The sequence below is a fragment of the Triticum dicoccoides genome, chromosome 3B (genome assembly GCF_002162155.2).
Source record: "Triticum dicoccoides isolate Atlit2015 ecotype Zavitan chromosome 3B, WEW_v2.0, whole genome shotgun sequence".
In the NCBI taxonomy this organism is placed as follows: domain Eukaryota; kingdom Viridiplantae; phylum Streptophyta; class Magnoliopsida; order Poales; family Poaceae; genus Triticum; species Triticum dicoccoides.
Window position 1 is genome coordinate 349,827,424 of NC_041385.1, and position 6,605 is coordinate 349,834,028.

Here is a 6,605-nt window from a genome sequence, read left to right on the forward strand (position 1 = left end):
GCATCATCTTGCAAGGGAGGATCATTGGGAATATCCTCATAAACGAACGTTTCAAGATCTGGTGTTTTATCCTGTTCAGGGGCGACATCTTCCTCGGCCGCTTTATCCAGGCGGGCTTTCTTGCTCGGTTTAGGTTTAGCCCTGAAAGAGAAACAAAGAGTCAAGGAACAGCATAAGTTATAACGTGGTATACCAGAAGCATATGTTCAGTCTAGCTTACCCAAGAACCATTTCCAGTGGTGGCAGCTGAGTGGCCGACGATTCACCAGAGGAAGAATGGGAAGTAACCTGATAATCAGAGTCGGACGGATTAAGAGGTTGACGGATGAAACCCGCTTTAGGATATAAATTAATAAAAAGGTCGGAGACCTCGGAGCGGCGTTTTCGAACCAGACTGTTTGGTAAACCGGCGGAGGTAACTACCTGGCCGCTGTGCCGGGTTGTGCGGCGAGCTTCATGTTGCTGAGTCTTCATAAGAAATTTGGGATCCAAGTAAGCAAGAGGATGAGAAAATTTAACTTTCCGGTTTGCCTGGAGAAATTTTGGCAAAGGCAAAGGATCTGAATCGGAAGAGAGAATAGTTACCTCAGCGACATCAGCATCACTGGCTTCAGCGTCGTCCTGACAAGTATCATCATCAATAAGGCGTGTAAAAAGTAAGCCTAGTGAATCGAGTTCTACCTCAAGGTCCGAGTTACCCACGTCATCATCAACAGCCGGATCAGATGAAGCAGTGGTTCTCCTCTTTTTAGCAGGCTTCTTGATGACCTTGGTCTTTAGCCGGGTTGACCGTTCTGCTTTCTCCGGTTTGTCTTGTGGAAGCTTCTTGCTCCAAAACGGATTATCACCCTGGTTAAGCAGCAATTGATGTCAGACAAAGATAGCAATAACAGGTTCAGTAAAAAGTACAATCAAAATCTTACAGCTGGCGGTTTGTTGGTAGCACAGAAAGGGAGCAGGCCGGTTTGAGCGCAGAGGTGCTTCGGTTCGTTCAGCATTTTCTTCACAGCCTCTGTGACTTCATCATCGGAGAGCTGGATGTTGGTGTGTTGGAGTGGGTCATCAACGCTACCAGTATACTTGCACATTAAACCGGAGCGCCGGCTGAGAGGCAGTATGCTCCATGATATCCAACAGCGTGCGAGATCTACTCCTGTTAAGCCATTGGCCATGAAGGCTCGGAGCTTGGATAATTGTGGAGCATATTTACTCCTCTCCTTGGCACTTAACCTTTGTGGGAAGGGGTGTGTATTGCTGAGCCACTCCGAACGAAAGCCAGGCAAAGGATTTTCATCATCAAGGGAAGTATCTTTGCCGTAAAACCATGTTGCATTCCACTCCTTGGGGTGACTGTGTAGTCTGGCATGGGGATAAGTGATTTCTTTCCTTTTCTGAATTGCCATACCGCCCAATTCGGTATTGGGACCATCAGTGAATTCTGTGCGGCGGTTTAAGTGGAAGCAGTCTCTGAACAATTCAACTGTGGGTTTCTCTTGAAGGTATACCTCACAGAGCACTTGGAAGTGACATAAGTTGCTAACAGAATTGGGGCCAGTATCTTGCGGGCGGAGTTGAAAATTGGCTAACACATCCCGGTAAAATTTAGAGCCGGGCGGTTTGAAGCCCCGGGCTAAGTGATCCGCAAAGATCACAACCTCTCCCTCTTGAGGTGTGGGAGGACATATCACCAGGAACCCTCCAGTGGATAGTCTCTTTGCTGTCTAAAGCGTCGATTAAGACTAAATTATCCAACTGAGTTTCTGTGACACGAGAAGGAACCCAGTTGCACTCATATACTTGTTTGGCCATGGTGAGATCTACAAGAAATAGGTGATTCCGGTTCAAGAACATGTTGGATAAAAGAAGGCGCTGGTATGAACAATGCTAAACCGGAGGCAGTATATTTAAACTGGATTTTTATGAAGTGGCATCATATGGCTAAAGAGTTCTGGCGGTTCAACAAGGGGACTAATGGTATATACCAGTTTATTAACTTTTCTATATTAAGTTAAACCGCCTGATCTAAACATTGAAAGCAATTAAGGTTGCGGATGGCTAAGTATGCAGAAACAGGTTTCACAAGGTCTTATTGCAGCAATGGATCTGAAGCAAGTTCAGAAAAACAGAAAATATTCAAAAGGTTAAAGCAGAACAGAAGTAAATCAATGGGTAGGAATGTGGATGAGATCTATAGACTTGAGCGTAAAACTACAGGCGGATGCTAAAAAGCTACTGCTAGTCAGAGCAGGGTTTCACAGATATGTCCAGGAGTCTGGGTACGAGTATGAACAAGTGATGAACACGGCAAGAACACGAAACCCTAGAATAGATCTATGTTAAGAAGAACAGAAGGCTTACCAGAGTCGAGGAAGACGCGGAAGGCTACCGCGGTGCTCTGGTGCGTTCAGGTTGATGCAGCGGCCCAAGACGGTGCAGAGGTCAACAGCGGCAGCGGAGCTCCGAGGCTGGCGACGCGAGGAAGACGAAGAGAAAGGGACGAAGGGGAGAAAAGGAAATGACCCTTCGGTCCTATTTATAAGGCAGGGGACGTGTGTCAGGCGCGCGAATCCAGGAGCCACAAGATTCGGAAGTGGAGCTGCTGCCTTGGGTATCGCAAATTTATTAATAAAGGAAGGCGTCATAAATGTTAACTTCATGATGACGTCATGTCGGTTTACAGCAACCAGAGATGATGACGACATGGCGGTTTACCAATTACCAGAAGATGTTGAAGACAAAGATTTTTGTGAAGGATTGACATGAACCAGTTCAAATCAATCTGGGGCCTAATGTTGGGGATATTACCACTGGGCGTGAACCGGCCTACCTGGGCCGGGTTAGCTTCATTAGTAGTTTAAAGGTGATTAAGCAGATGAAGGCCCAAGGCCTGTAGTCGGTTTAGTACCTGTAGCCGTAAACCGGCTTCATATGTAAACTTGCATTGTAAGTTGGGAATAGAGAGAGACCAACCGGGATATGAGTATGAACCAGTGTGGGACTCTGTGGACCGACGGGCGTCACCCGTGTATATAAGGGGCGCCCCGGCGGCGGTTCAAGGACAGACAACAACAACTCGAGCCTAGGCGAAGCTTGTTTGCTCCCTAGCCATCGAAACCACATCAATTCCATCACAACTAGACGTAGGCTTTTACCTTCATCGAAGGGGCCGAACTAGTATAAACCCTTGTGTCTTTGTGTCCGCTTTAACCCCTTCAAGTTAACCCGTAGCGATGGCTCCACGACTAAGTCCTTTCACAAGCACATCTGCCGTGACAAATCCACGACAGTAATTGTAACTGGTTCCTGATTCGATGAACTAGGCATATCCTGATTAGATGAGGTAGACATATCCTTCATGGGAAAGATATCTTCAAAGAAAGTCGCATCATTCGACTCCATGATCGTACCGACATGCATGTCAGGTACCTCAGATTTTACAACCAAGAATCTATAGCCAATGCTATGAAAAGCATATCCCAGGAAAACACAATCCACAGTCTTTGGTCCAAGCTTCCGCTTCTTTGGAATTGGAACATTGACTTTCGCCAAACAACCCCATGTTCGCAGATAAGTGAGTTTTAACCTTTTCTTCTCCCATTCCTCGAATGGAGTTATCTCTTTGTTCTTTGTGGGGACTCGATTTAGGACATGACATGTTGTCAATATCGCCTCCCCCACCATGCCTTGGAGAGACCCGATGTGTCTAACATGGCGTTAACCAAATCAGTTAGAGTACGGTTCTTTCTTTCGGCCACCCCATTTGACTGAGGTGAGTAGGGAGGCGTCCTCTCATGGATTATACCATGTTCCGCACAAAAAGCATCAAATTCATTGGAAAAATACTCTCCACCACGGTCAGACCTAAGCCTCTTACTTTTTCGATCAAGTTGGTTTTCCACTTCAGCTTTATAGATCTTGAAAAAGTTCAAAGCCTCGTCCTTAGATTTCAGAAGATACACACGGTAGTATCTAGTGGAGTCGTCAATTAACGTCATGAAATATTTCTTTCCACCTTTTGTCAAAACACCATTCGTTTCACATAGATCTGAATGTATAAGTTCTAGTGGTGCAAGATTTCTCGTCTCCGCAGTCACGTGAGACTTACGAGGTTGCTTAGCTTGCACACACACTTGACACTTAGATCCCTTGACAGTGGTGAAACTAGGGATTAAGTTCAACTTCGCTAGTCGCGACATGCAACCAAAGTTAACATGACAAAGACGTGAATGCCACACATTTGATTCACTATTATTGCAAATATGATTAACAACTTTATTGCAAATGTCTAATAAGGATAAATGAAACATGCCTCCTGACTCATAGCCTTTACCAACAAAGGTTCCATACTTGGATATTACAAATTTATTCGACTCAAAGATAAGCTTATAGCCATCTCTACACAGAAGAGATCCGCTAACAAGTTTTTTATTGACAGAGGGGACATAATGCACGTTCTTCGGCCGCACGATCTTCCCCAAAGTAAACTTCAGATCGACCGTGCCAACACCACGAACAGAAGCACGGTTGAAGTCCATGCGGTCTGATAAGATGAAAACATGGAAATATCACCGCATACATGCACATTAGCACCCGTGTCAATCAACCAATCATGAGAATGACATACTGAAAGAATAGTGGGAAATATACCATACCCAACATCCTTCATGTCAGTGTCTCCAATGGCAACATTAGCGGTCTTGCCGCCTTTCCCAGGATGACGCTTGTCATAGCGATTAGGACAACTAGGAGCCCAATGATCAGGATCTCCACACACATGACAAGCACCTTTCTTCTTGTCACTCTTCTTCTTGAAGTTCATGTGTTGTACAGCCTTGTTCTTCCCATCAAACTTTGCTTTACCATCAAGCTTGCCCTTGTTCTTGAACTTGTGGGACTGGAAGTTTTTATTTTGTATCAGATTGGCACTAGATCCTCCCTCAATACCTCGAGCACGTGTGTCCTTTGCTCTCGCCTTTTCTTCCACATCAAGAGTACCAATGAGATCCGGAACAGAAAACTCCTGTCTCTTATGCTTCAGTAAGGTAGCAAAGTTCCTCCATGAAGGAGGAAGCTTAGTGATGATACACCCGGCAACAAACTTGTCCGGTAGCATGCAATTGAAGTGCTCAAGTTCTCTAGCAAATGACTGTATCTCATGAGCCTGCTCAACCACGGAGCACTCTTCAATCATCCTGTAATCATAGAATTGCTCCATGATGTACAGCTCAGTGCCGGCATCCGAGACCGCAAACTTGGCCTCGAGTGCGTCCCACATATCTTTTCCATTGTCAATTGACGCATAAGCATCAACTATGTTCTCACCAAGAACACTCAAGAGAGCAGCCTTAAACAGAGTATCCATTTTCTAAAAAGCTTGTGCCTGTTGAGCATCAAGTTCTCCTTCAGGTCTGCCAAGAGTGGCGTCATAGCAACTCATGGTTTGAAACCATAAGACTGCTCTCACGCGCCACCTCTTATAGTGGATAACCTCAAACATAGGAGGTCTCAGGGAAGTAGCAAAACCACTTGGGGTAAATTGCCTATAATAAGGTTTTTGGATTGTTGGAAAATGAGCAATTTACCGAGTAATTTTATTAACAGAAATACTAGATAAAGCATGACTTGTATAGAAGTGATAAAACAAGCCATGCGATTTGACAAAGAGAAGGTAAACAATATCTTCATATATGAACCGTAACTAAACATATCTTGAGCAGACAGTATAGCAAGTTGCATATATGAAATAGAGTCTAACATATCTAGGGCAAATAATAGAACAAGGAACTGTAGCAGAACCTGTAATAGAAAGGGGACGAACACGTACGGGGCAGCAGCAGCAGAAGTGCTGGACTTGGGGTCGGTGTACTCGCCAGACATGTCGTCGAGGAGGTCGTGGACGTCGGGGAAGAAGTCGTCGTCGGGGAAGTAGTCGTCGGAGTCCGGGGCGTCCGTGACGAGGAAGTCAGTAGTCGCGTGAAGCGCTCCCCAAAAACCTTATCACCCTTCTCCCGTACATGACTCAAAAGGTGCAGTTTCGGAGGCCTACTGTCCCGACCTGCGGTGCACGCCGCAAGCCGGGATGGGGAAGAATGTAGCAGCAACGCAGTGCTCAGGAACTGTGTGGCGAGAGGAAGAGGACCTTCTGATGTGTCTCTCTGGAGAGGAGCGACCTCTCTTATATAGGCACAGGAGAGGGACGCGAACAGGCTGCGACGGGAGGTGAAGCAACGGAGGGAGACGAAGTGAACAGGCTGCACGCGAAGAGGTGCGCCGTTCGTATTCATTATCCACTATTGCAAAAACTTTTTAGCTCCCAAGTGACCTTTCGTATACCCGTAGTGCGCGGCAAAAATTAGACATCGGCTCGGCTCATTCCCGCAACCCGCGGCGCGGTGCGTCGTGACGAGGCGGGCGGCGGAGGAGGAGCGCGCGTGGATGTCCCCCTTGTTCTCATGCTCATACAAGTGGGGAAAGAACCTCCCTTATAAGGAGGTCCAACTCCCACTAAACTAGCAATATGGGACTAAACTTTAGTAGTATCCCTTGCCTTGCACAAATGGGCTAAGTGGGCCTCTAGAATTTATTTAGGAATTTCTGAAATAGTT